Source organism: Marmota flaviventris, chromosome 12 (assembly GCF_047511675.1).
Source record: "Marmota flaviventris isolate mMarFla1 chromosome 12, mMarFla1.hap1, whole genome shotgun sequence".
Taxonomy (NCBI): domain Eukaryota; kingdom Metazoa; phylum Chordata; class Mammalia; order Rodentia; family Sciuridae; genus Marmota; species Marmota flaviventris.
The window spans coordinates 48,438,279-48,451,334 of record NC_092509.1 but is presented as its reverse complement, the minus strand read 5'-3'; the positions used below and the strand labels follow the sequence as shown (position 1 = coordinate 48,451,334).

Here is a 13,056-nt window from a genome sequence, read left to right as displayed (position 1 = left end):
GTGCTACTTTCCCTTTAGGTTAGAGACAGCTGAGGGGTGCGGGGGAAATACTGAGTACTACATCTAGTTTGGTGGGGAGCAGAGCCCTCCCTGGTGATCTGATTTACAGGAGTGAGAGATAAACATCTATGGCATGAACTCACTGAGACTGGGGGTTGGTCTGTTATAGCAGCTGCTCTTGGCTTAGCTAGCACAATCCTTCTCGCTGAGACCTGTGGTTCCAGGCTGATGCCCCTCCCTCATTGTGCCCACTGAGGTGTGAAAACATTGCCTGTGGGTGGGAAGCTTTCTCCCCTCCCTGTCTGGGAAGTTGTGGGATCTAAGGGAAGTTTGCTAGCCCAGATCAGTGGTCTCTGTCTTTAATGCATATGCATGCTCTCTGAGGAATCTTATGAAAACACAGGTTCTGATCAGTAGCTCTGGGGAGAAGCAGAGAGCTTGAGTTCAAGAAACAGGGTATCAGCTACTCTCACCTGTTAACTGAGGGAATAGCAGCTGCGGGTGTGAGAGGGCAGGGGAAGGTCACTGTAGCAGGGCTCAGAAACGTGGAGAGCTGTTTCAAACACGTGGCTTCCTTCTCCCCATATTTATAATTTCACTGGTCTTGGGTGGGACCTGAGTATGTGCCTCCCTAACAAGTCTAAGGTGATGTTGATGCTTTAGGTCCAGGGACCATACACTGAGACCCACTTGTGTCACCGTGGAAGCTGCACTCAGGAGTCATGCCAGCTGGCTTTGCACCTTGGCCCTGCCAATCTCAACTACATCAACTTGGACACATTACTTAACCTCTGGGTGCCTCCGCTTCCTCATCAGTGAAATGGAGATGGTACTAGGAATGGTTTCCCACTTTAGAAGGTTGCTGTGAGGGTTATGTTAGCGTATGGATGGAGGTGCCCAGCATGGCATGGCTCTCTGTTGAGGTTAGCTATTTATATGACACTGATAGTGTGTGTGTGTGCATATGACAGTATTGGGAGGAAGACCTAGCTCATGCTCTAATAACTCTGCCCCTGGGTAAGTTATTTGGCCTCTCTAAACTCCATTGTCTCTGTGAAATGGAAATCAAAGTACCTGCCTCATAAGAATATTGTACAAATTAAATGAGAAAATGCTTATAAAAAACATCAGACGACTGCAAAGGTTAGCTGCTGCTAACATTAATAATGACAAGCCTGACTTCAGGCACACTGCATAATTTCTTGACCTGCCAGAAAAAGCCACTAAGACTGCAAGACCCTCGGCAGCCACCAAGGCGGGAGGTAGGCAGGAGGCTGCAGCAGCCCTAATGCTGCGTTTTCAATCTTCAGGGAGGCCGCAGGTTCACAGAGCACCTGGCAATCGCAGGCTTGCCCCATCCTCTAGCTTGGCCCCGCGAGCTTTCTTTTGTGCGATGTCTTTGGGTTTCTGGCTGAACATCCCAGCAGCTGCATCCTGTTCCACTTCTCTCACCTGCTAGGAGGGAGAGCTTTATGAAAAGGGCCAAAGCCAAAGCCAAGAACTCCCAGCGTCTCCCTACACAGCAAAACTGGACTTCTGCACCAGGGGCAGCTCCTTGCAGGTCTCTGGACCACTCCACTGGGCTCTCTTCACCTTTGTTTCTGGTTGTGAAGGACCTGGGCTGGGACTCCTAAGTCACACCACACACTGAGCTTTTCCTCAGTGAAGTTTCTCCGACACCAGAAATCTCACCTGCCTTTCGAGCCTTTGACCCTCTGGATGGACGTAGCTCCCATCCCAGGGAAAGAGGCCACTGAGCATTTTTGGAGTTGAAGTGTCATGATCCATCATTGTTCTGAAGCCATGACACCTTTCCCAGGGCACACAGTGGTCACTTAGGTTTGCTTATACCTATATGGGGTAGTCTTCATCTTTATTTAAAAACACCCTGAGTCCTCCACACTGACATTGGCATTTTTCACTATTTGGTGGTGCTAGGGATAGAACCCAGGGCCTCCTGCTTGCTAAGCATGTACTTCAATTGGCCATTTTATTTGTAACTTACTGTATGAGCCATTTACTTCTCCAATCCTCCTTGGGAGGATGCAGATGTTTCTGAAAATGCTAGAGACCTTGGTTTGGGGCAAGTCCCAAGGCCCACCAGCTCATACTGGTATCACTCTGCAACCTGTACAGTGCTGGTCTCTGGGCACAAAACTAAGTAAAACCATTTCCTGATCAGATATAACAAATATCCTCACCTGCGAGAGTTCCCAGCCTGTTTCCTGAAACAGAGCAGAGTGAGAAGTCAGGAGTCAGGAGACATGAGTCTGAATTCTAGCTTTCCTGCAAAGTCCTTTGTGACTTTAGACGTCATGATTTCTATTTCGGGGTACTGGACATGTACTCAGGGTTATAATCATCGCCTCAGTTATCATTCTCACAATAGCCCTACAAGGAAGCTGTTATTATCCCCATTTCACAGAGGAGCAAACTGAGGCACAGTTGGAGTTACATGGCTCACTGGGTAGTAAGTAGTAGAGACAGGATTTGAACCAGGATACTTGATTTAATATAAGTCACTTGTCTTGTCTGGGTTCACTTTTCTCACCTGTTAACAAGCATAATATCCTTTCATCTCTGTGGAGCCCCACCTAAGTGGCCCGTGGTAGGACCTATACGCCTCTGAATGTGACTGTAGATTGCATCTCGAGAAGGACAGAGATAAGAGGCAGAGCTTTCTTCAATAATGTCAGTTTTTCAGAGCAGGGAACATAAAACCTATATAGGGCTGTTTGTCAGCCTCCCCTCCACAAATGAGATGGAAGAAACTAAAGCTAATGAGACAACTCAGCTATGACCAGGAACGCTAGCAGAAGTAATCAAGTCAGAGGCTGGGGATGGTTGCCATGACATTCCAAAGCAAGCACCATGATCGCTGTCTATGAATATTCCCTCCCTTGATGGATGGTGGGTGGCCTCTCTTTTCTTGTAAGCAAATGTGATAACAATATTAAACAATTACAAGTAATGTCCCCCAGCTGCTTCTCCACTGCCTTCAGAATATTACCTTAGATCTGCCAAAATAATGGCTGGTCTTTTAACAAGGAAGTGGGGAGCATATACCCCTGCCTTCCTGAGTAATATATGCATCCTCTTCCAGGACATCCAAAGGCACAGTCACCCGGACAGGCAGACAGACAGACAGACTGAGGCTTGCACAGCTCTAATCCCATATCCAGGAGGCTCGCTGGCTGAACTCTTCATGCAAGCAACCACTAAAGGAAGTCACAATGGAGGCGAGGGGAGCCGAGAGGCAGGAGTTTTGTCTGTTGCAAGGTTAGAACATGACTTTTTCACAGAAGTGTGACTATCTGAACTTCACATTGCTTCAGCTCTGCTCAGTCAAGCAAATATTTATCCACCACTGACTATGGACAAGACAATCCTCTGCTGGGGGGAGTGCAGTCACACACATGTGCCCACAAAGGCACGCACACGGCTCCTGCTATCTCTGAGCTTTCAGACCAGGAAGAAGGATGTGCCAATATTAGTAAATAAGTCAGCTACAAGAAAGTCTGTGATAAGCAGGACAGAGGGCCCAAGGCAGCATGAGGGAGGCAAACAAACAGCAGAGATGAATTCATATTAGCTCTAATTTATGAAACCAAGCTTGGAATATTGCCTGGAAGAATTTCATTTTTCCAGTGTTTTCTGTCCCAGTGATTGGAACCTCCATTCATCTGCACAGTTATCCAAGCTAGAAAGTTAGGAGATTTCCTAAGACCATCTCCTTCCTTATCCTTCACATCACATCAAACACCACCAAGGCCTATTTCTTATACCTACTGACTTTCTCTCCAGACTCTCCACTTCTTCAGCAGCCCCTTTACCTCCCAGAAGCTTCTCCATCTCCATAGAATACATCCTCTCCTTGTCTGCTCCTGCCTGCTCAGATCACATCTCAAGGTTGTAGAGTATGAGAATCTGCTGGCTCTGGCTACAACATGTATGCTCTTTACAGGCAAAGAGCATACAGAGCAAAGGTCAGAGAGTTAAGTCTTCAGTGGGAAGTTGCTGCATTGTGTGTTGATTTGTGGTTCTTGGGCTCCTAGGACCCCTACAGAACTATTCTTACTCATCTGACAGATATTTGAGTGGCAGGTGCTGGGGATAAAATAGTGAGCAAAACACACAGAGCTCCTTCCCTTGTAGAGGTTGGTGTCTAAAGGGGAGGCATGGCACTAATCCCAGGATCACATCATGAGGGACAGTGCAGCTGTGCTGAGAGGGCTGAGAGCCCTGTGTTCCTCAAACCCTTGGGCAGTGAACTTGGCCCGTCAGGGAGGCAAGGAAGGTGTCCTTAGGTACTTCAGCATTTGAGTTGAAATTGGGGAGGTGACTAGGCAAAGAGCATCCAGGCTGTGGTGAAGCTGCCCTGGGGACAGTGGGGCAGAGAGGTAGGACCCCTGCCTCCCTAAGATCGGTGGTGCTGCTGGATTCATCAGCCCTGGCCTCACAACTACCTTTTTTTTTTTTTTTAATCAGGGATTGAACCTGGGGCACTTAACCACTGAGCCACGTCCCCAGCCCTTTTTATATTTTAAATACAGACAGGGTCTCACTGTGTTTCTTAGGATTTTGCTAAGTTGCTGAGGCTGGTTTTGAATTTGTGATCCTCCTGCCTCAGCCTCCCAAACTGCTGGGATTACAGGTGTGCACCCACCAAACTACTTCTGTGAGGTAATACATTTCTTTTTTGGTCTAAACCAGCTTAAAGCTGGCTTGAGTTGTTATTGCTACTCATGGCCCAAAGCATAATAATGGCCTCTGAGGCCCTGTCCTGTGAGGAAAGGGTCGTAGAGCCCCAGCAAGAGAGCCAATGGAGGTGAAGAGGAGGACTGGGGATCCAGACTGCTTAGATCCTCTTCCTGGCTTGGTGACCTTGGTGTCTCTGTGCTCATCTCCCATCGGAAAATGGAATGGTGTGCGTATCTGCTCTGTCTCTGAGACCCTCGGCTGCCAGGCCCTTGCCTTTCCAGCTGACCCACTGGAACTTCCCTCTTCCTCTTGTGCGTTCCACCTATTCCAACTGGGCTGCTCATTATTCCTTCAGAATGGCCCTGATTCCATCCCCATACCTTTGCTCAGGACATTGCTCTCCCTAGAATAACTTTGGTCCATCTTCTCCTAGTGAAATCCAAGCCATCCTCTAAAAAGCAGTTCAGATTCTGTCTTCATAAAGCTTTCCTCCATTACCCCCAGCCATCTTTATATTTGGGGCAAGTGTTTTTCCTGTCACTTCTTCTACTTTGCCTTCTTGTTATGTATCACTACAGGTACATATAACTTTCCCTTTCAGTCCAAGATGAAATTGAGGGCAAGCTCCATTTTCATAATCCCAAGAGTCCAAGGGACTCAAACCTGATGCAAATTCTGATACGTTTCCCCTGTGATAATAAATTTGCTTGTTCATACGTGACTTTCCATGACGTAATCTAAGGTTTCCTGCCTTCCAACCCAGTGGCCCACACATAACTGCAAATAAGTCTTCTAGTTTGATGAGGAGGAAATGCATGTGGCACTTCTTTGTGAATTGCTAAACACTGTATGCACCTTAAGTGCTCTGGTCATTATCACCTTCACCGTCATCACTGTTGTCGGACCTGACCGCTGTCTCCAGAGTGACCTCAGCCCTCCTTTAACCTCACCTCCCCTTGCCTGCCCTGCATTCCTCATAGGTGGGTGGTGGGATCAAGAACATGAAGAAATGCTGGATGTGTGGGAGCACACTCAATGATGGGCAATATTGTATTTTGTTTTCCAGCTTAGAAAATAAGCTTTCTTGACAAGTCTGCATAGCAATAGTGAAGGTGCAGCCCCCAAGTACTGTACTTCTCCTCCCCAAGGCTTCTCCAAAGCACCCACGACTTGCCTGACAAAGACTGACCTGGCCCTCGATGACAGGGTCCATCTCAATGCCCTATCATCTCACTTTCTCCACTGTTGTAAATGGTAGTGAAGCGTCTTATTATAGTACATCTAATTAATAATTCAAGGAATCAAAGCATAGAGACATTTCTTTCTTTGTTCATTGGATTTAAATCGGGAAAACAACAGTTCCTCGGAGAGCCTTAGGGGATGCTTGCTGATTAAAAATCACTATAACAATAGCATTATTATTCCTAGATATACATCAACAGCAGAACCCATTTTAGTTTGTTAAACTAGCTTAAGGCCACCAAGAGGGTCAATAACAGTAGAATTAATACCCTGACTTTAGCAATTCCCTGTGAGGAAGGAAAACCCCCAGGCAGCCCAGCCACTGGGCAGGAGGCAGCCCCTGGAGACAGCGCTGGGTCAACCGTCCACTGGGAAGAGGGCCGTTCTGGCACTTCTGCCAGTGGAGTCAGGCATGGATTGCCTGGGGTGGTGAACTCTGTGTCCTATTGCTAAATTGACATATTCCTGTTCCTTCGTCTTCTCAGCACTCCTGGGAAGGAAACTCTCATCTTTGGATCATATTAATAGCTCTCATTAAGACTCAATATCGAGGAGCCAGTGGCTGATACTTGAAGGTAGCAAGCTGCCTTGCCCCCACGCTGCCCAACTCCCATCTCAGAGGCACTGCTGTCCACAGCAGGGGCTCTGGGGAGATGTTCCCTGTACTTCCTCTGTGCTGCAGCCTGCCCTCTGGGTTCTCTTGCTGGGTCCCAGGGCTGCCTGTACCCCCAGGCTCCTCTCAGGCTTCCTCCCACTGGATTCTGGCTTCCTTGGGGCCTGTGGAGCTGCTTCACTTGCTCCTCAGGCCAAGGATTCCTCTTCCCCAAGCCACCAGCGATGTCACAGGTGGAGAGAACAGACTTGCTATGCAGTCACCTATGCTTCTTTTTCCTCTGTTTCTCCATGTCCTTCCCCAGATGCCTCCATTCCTCACTCTAGCCAGAGAGCTTTTGTTCTCCACCAGACTAGGGGCTCCTTCCTCTGGGCTGGAGGGCCACAGGAAATATGCTTAAGTTTCTTCTTCAGGGTTCATAGCCATGTTTCAGGTGTCAATAGTAGTTTCAAATGATTTTGTTAACTGCAAACTAACACGTGACTTGTAGTTTCTCATTTCAATTTGAAAAACAGTGTGATGATTACAGTAACCCAATCCTACACATAAGCTGGGCAACTGAGGGCCAGGCATTTCTATGTATCTGCATGCATAAATTTGAAAATAGACATATATTTTATTTGACATAGAAAAATAAGGATATATATATATCCTCAAACTCCTTAACTCCTGGCTCCTATTATGCCCTGAAAGTTGGTCAACTTGTAATCAGCTTCCACAATTTTAAAGTTTTCCAGTTGTGACACTACCTATAATCCCAGCTAGAACTTAAGCTTCAGTCAGAATTACATGTGCCAAGGTGGAGTCTCAGCATCCATGGCCTGGCCCCAGAAGGGCCAGGTGAAGTCTTCTTTTAGGAAAGGTTAGCAGCACCAGGGAGTGTTCAATTCTTATGTCACAATGTCACATTCTCCTATAATTGGTCCTGTTACACCATAAGCTCCTAACTGTGGCATGGGCATGTGTAATATGGAATTTAACCACGCAAATCCCCAAATTATACTTCTGCAAGAACAAAGGAAACAATGAATTACATAGTTCATAAATCTCCCTCTAATTACAACACACCCAAAACTCTAGGATGAGCAAAACCCCCAGAGAGAACAGAGGCAGAGGTGACGTGGAAGCGTCCTTTGTTGGGGAACGGTTTCCAGAAGAGATGGAAGGTGGCAGAAGGAAGGTGGCCCTTTGGCTGCCTTAGTCCAGGCTACCACCCCAATCTGGGGACTCCTCTGTGGGAATCCCTCTGGGTCACCCTGGTTCAATACTCAGCCCTGATGATGAAATCCAGCTACATGAGACTATTCTGGAGACTGCTGGAAAAAGACCCAGACCCCAAACATCCACAAGCAACCTCACTGAGGCCAGCACCCACGCCTCCACCTCCCACAACAAACATCTGAGGTTCCCGGCTGAGGCTTCTGCCCCACTTGTCACTCCACTGCAAGAGATTTGAGCAAAGACAAAAAACCAAGCTTCATAAGCTCCACTCAGGAGACAGAAGCAAACAAGATACTGTGCTACCAGATGAACAGGGCCATTTTTTACACTTGACTGGCTCAAGACATCTTACCCTCTTTTCCTGCAGGATCTGCAGGAAGCCATCCTGGCTGGGAGCTGGGCTGTAGAAATAATGCACCTCTGGCCTTTCCTTTTAACCACCACAATAACCTCTTCACCCCTGATCCAAACACTGGCCTCCATGGTCCAGACTCAAGACCCCACTTGGTTGGCGGTTACCCTTTGGTCTCTAGTCACACAAGCAATTTCCCCTGATCAGTGGAGCATGAAACTCAAGAAAACAATCAGATGGGGGCTCCCAGAGAGCCACATTTTTCCTTTCAAGTTTAGTTAGCCAACCAGACTGGGAAATATTGTGGGAAAAGGAGGGCAGAGTAATTGCATTGTGGGTAGGAGACAGGAATGGATGAGAGACTGTGCTCACCTCTTAACTTGTGGACATGCTCGACCCTCCCTATGGGTAGCTGGGAGGTTCCCGTCAGGGGAAAGGGAAGAGAGAGAAAGCAGAGACGGCAAGGTTGGAGTGTTTCCCACCGTCCCCCATTCCTCTCCTCTGAACCCTTCAATTTAATGTTGGGAGGTTTACTTGTATACACACTTGGGCAGGCCAGGGTGCTCGGTCTAGGGAGCTGGGGAGAAAGGGCACACCATGCAGGCCCAGCTGTGGGAGAGCCTGCTTGTGGGAAGCCATAAGAGTGACACATCACCACCCCAGCCCAGTCCTGCCCTCTGAGTCACAGGATGGAAGGAGAGAAACCCTTTCTCTGCTGCCTCAGGCCTGTGCTGGCCCCACTGAGACCAATTCCACAGAGCTGAGGGCTATCATGGTTTTAAGGAGATTCAGCAACAATATTTTCTCATAAATTAGAATTCCAAAGACAGGGCAGCCATCCTGATTCTCCTTTATGAAGAGTCTGCCCTATTTTATCCATTTGCTCTCATCAGTAAGACTGGGATAAGAAGGGAAAATATCAGTAACTTGAGTAAGCAAATTCTTATCAAACTTCAGATTTGGTTTAGGATTTGGAGGTGGAAGGAAGTATATTGTTGAAAAAAAAAAGTGATTTCAATTTAGCAGATAATAGGGGTGGACTGAAGGAGAATTAGCAGGAAAAGATGGTGTCTTGTCAAGGGCTCCTTATGATGCATATATGGGGCCTGGGACTTCCAAACAAATAATGCTTTACAGACTGTAATTATAATATTGGCATCTCCAAATTGGGTGAAGAATGAAAAAGTTTGATTTTAGGCACCTAACTGATGTTTGAGAATGCAGTAGTGAGACTAGCATTTGGCCCTAAGTTTTCAAAGCAATTATGGGTCCCTCATGCCCGGGCAGCAAGTCTCTAGATGCTTGGGCATCTCAACAGGAAACAGGAGATACCCAGCTGGCCCACACAGGGAATCCTGATGGCCATGGGTGAAGAGCCTGAGTCAGCAGAACCCTAATGAGTCCGCCAGTGCTTCCAAGGCCCGCCCAGGTGACACACAGGTCTCGCTGGAGGAAAGAGGATCCAGCTCCTGAGGAACCACCACTAATTCTCTACTTTCTCCTGGGTGCCAAGTCTTGCATGGAGAAAAGCACCATTAGCCTTCGCACCTCTCTTTGTCTAGGAGCTGCCCTTTTGTCCCCATTAAGCCCATTACTCAATGGACAAAGGGCATAACTCTAGCTTCCCCTCTGGAATTAACAAATATAGAGAGGAAATAGTTTTGCAGGGAGCAAGTGCCATTGGACAGAGAGAGGGGGAAATGAGGTACAGTTGGAAGAACTTGTTTCCATTTAGCATCTGGTATGAGTCTATGCTGTGAAGCCTGAGAGTCTTGTGCCAGGCTCTTCTCTCCCATTTGCTCTGACTGCTAGAAAATTTAGTGCCATATCTGTGACTGACCTTTTAATAATTTCTACAAGTCTTCTGGTAAGTATTCCTGAGGATAAATCTTATTTGGGGTGTTTTTTTTTTACCATTTCCCGTTGTCTTTATTCTTATTCTGTTACATAGCAAATGTGTTGAAAAATGTTTTAAAATCTTTTGGGAATGAAACTTGGAAAAGAATGAATAGATGAATGGATGGATGGATGGATGGATAATCATAGAAACAGAAAAATAAGTGAGGTGGGGATATGTATGGAGACTTGGGGAGGGAGGGCAAAGTAGAAAATACCATCAACTGGCTGTTGACCAGGGAGGTAAAAGAAAAAGAATTAAGTAAGATTGAGGACTCGACTCTGGATGTACATATATGAATATACCACATGGAATCTCACATCATGTACGACAACAAGAATGGGACCCTGATTAGAGTAAGTTTACACTCCATGTATGTATAATATGTCAAAATGTACTCTACTGTCATGTATATCTAAAAAAAACAAATAAAAAATGAAAAATAAAACCCCACATGGTCGCAAACTCTACCATAGCAGGGTTCAGAATAAAATGTCCTCAATTATGTTAAAGGGGAATTGGAGAGATTTTTGAGGACACTCATTAAAAATATTTTTTAATTTTTAAGACTAGAGACTTCACAGGTTATCTACCATCTTTTTCTATAGTATTTTCACAGTAATTTTTTTTAATTAAGAAAATACACATTCTGTAATCATGAGAAATGAACTGAAAACTGAGCTTCCTGACTCACGTTTTCAGGTTCTTTGCCACATGGGGTCAAGAGATGAATTCCTCCTTACCTGCCTGCTTCTCATCAAACTCAGCCCTGACCCCTGGGCCTCTCACTACTCTGTCTAGCCATGTTGTTCAAGGGTTTCCTCTCATCTTGTTTTAATGAATCCCTAGGAACCAGTAGGTTCCAAGTGCTCATAATTAGCATTATGCATTTTGCAGGAGTGAGACAGTGAGGGAAACTCGGTTACTGCCAGTGAGCTGATGCCAAATCCCAGCTAACATCCTGTGGGGGCACATATTCTGTCCACCTCCCTGCAGGGTAACTTCCTCATGATTAATATCATCCATTCCCCTCCAATAATCAGCACTTGCTGATTATTCCAAGTCGACAAGAGCCATGCAATTAGGTAAAGCCACCAAGGGTCTTGCTGTTCTGACTGCCAATAAGCCAGCTTACATGGACCAATGTTCATAGGTCACTTTTCCAAGCAAGGGCTCACTACTCCAGCTTTGGAATGGAATGAGTATAACTGGGACCATTATTCATTAAAAGTCCTCTTCCTGTGCCGGAATAACTCCCTCATCCCCTGCAGAAGGATGCGCTCTGACTCAGACAAGATGTGTAGTCTACACGCAAGCACAGGGAGCTTTTTGAGTCAGGCTTTTAATTCTGCATGGGAACGTGTGTGTTTTGAAGTCATAAAGAGTGACAAAAAGGTGTTGCATTTGACTGAACACAAACTTTGAGTTGGTTTGGCATCTTCTTCTCTTTCTTCCTTTCCCATGGAGACTCCCGCCTTTTGAATTTTGCCTTGTGACTCGAGAGCTATCAGCACATACTGATTTCAACATCAAGAAATTGTTTGCCTAATATGAGTGAAGTGATTGAAGTTGAGTAGAGATGAGTATAGAGTCCTGATAAAAATTCATGCTACAGAGCTCAGGAAAACTTGTTCTCACTGAATATAAATACGCCCAAGGAAGGGCCCCAGCCCCCAGCTTTCTTACATGTGGTGCTTGCTTTTTCTCTTTCTCTCTCTCTCATTCCTATCCTTGATCACCTCTCTTTTTGTTAGTCACCAATTACATATATATGTATACATGTACATATATGTATATATATATATATATGTGTGTGTGTGTGTGTGTGTGTGTACCTCTGAATACTCAAGGATATTTCTTCCCTTCTCAATTCTATCTGAACACATTTTCATTACTGCCTCTTTAACTTCTTTCTCTCTTTCACTCTATGACATGGGATTATTTAAGACCCAAATGCTTTTCCTTTAGGAAGCATTTTGGGGCTGAGCATGCCAAAATACTTTGAACAGAGCTGCTGTGCACTTACTCTGCTAGAGAACAAGCATCACATGCTCTTTACTGTGAGATAGAAAAATCCTCAAAGTGTCCCAGCATGTAAACTGAGGGGCCAAAAGATTGAAGGGTGTGGAAAGCACATTTTTATGTTTTCAACGAGTTCCACACCATGAAAGAATAAGTAATAAGCTTTCTAATTCATCCACACACATTTATTGACCACCTCAGTATGCCTAGCCCAGGGCCAGGTGTTGGAATCCAAAGCTGGCCTTTGCATTCAAGGATTTCCCAATATGGCAGTCAGAAGGAAGCAGCCGATACAACTGTGTTCAGTGGGAAAGACCCTACAGCCTCAGCTCTTCTTCTTCCTGAGACAAAGATCTATTTCTAGTTATGTAGTAAAGGTTTGATGACAATGAGAACAAAAGAAACATATTCAACCTGCTTTATTGCCTTCCTAATGCTGCTGAAAATTGAAGGCTAAGTAACTTTAACCCACCCCACTGGTATCAAAGATATTCACCTAGTGTGATCACTGTAGAGAAGTTGTTAAAATACTGGAACACTTTCCTATTGGTTTGTAGATTACCATTATCCCTGAGCTCCACGAGTGCCCTGGTCCCTGTAACTTGGATAGGTCACTCCTGTCCCTTCCCCGGGACCTCTGAACCTCCATGACTAGGACTCTCCAAGGCCTTTCTCCAGTGCTATGCACAGCCTCCACTATGAGTGGACAGTACCTGCCTTATTGTTTATTAACATTTTTTATAATCACTCTTATTATTGTTACTACACACCAATAGCAGAAGTTGGAAGAAATATGCAAGTAAAGCCAATGATTGTTTTAGCCAAAGAATGGCTTAACTGTGCTGGGAAATCAGAGATATAATGGCCATGAAATAAACAGCATCATAAAATATCATTTCACTTCATAAATGGTCCATACTAAAGTTTGCAGAAGTCATCAACTAAGCAATGCTCTTATCTCTATTGAATGTGGAAGTTAGTAAAGGCTATCAAAAATATGTTTCTTAC

The 13,056-nt window shown here is 45.6% G+C and overlaps 1 long non-coding RNA gene across 1 annotated transcript in view; it reads right to left on the bottom strand.

Annotated features, from left to right (window-relative positions):
- Positions 1–1,290: 1,290 nt before the first annotated feature.
- Positions 1,291–13,056, bottom strand: part of LOC139707828 (uncharacterized) — a 175,081-nt gene continuing 163,315 nt past the window's right edge. The window contains exons 2-3 of the long non-coding RNA XR_011709252.1: positions 2,202–2,225; positions 1,291–1,452 (exon numbers count right to left, since the gene is read on the bottom strand). This is a non-coding gene — a long non-coding RNA (uncharacterized lncRNA). The remainder of the gene's footprint in view (positions 1,453–2,201; positions 2,226–13,056) is intronic.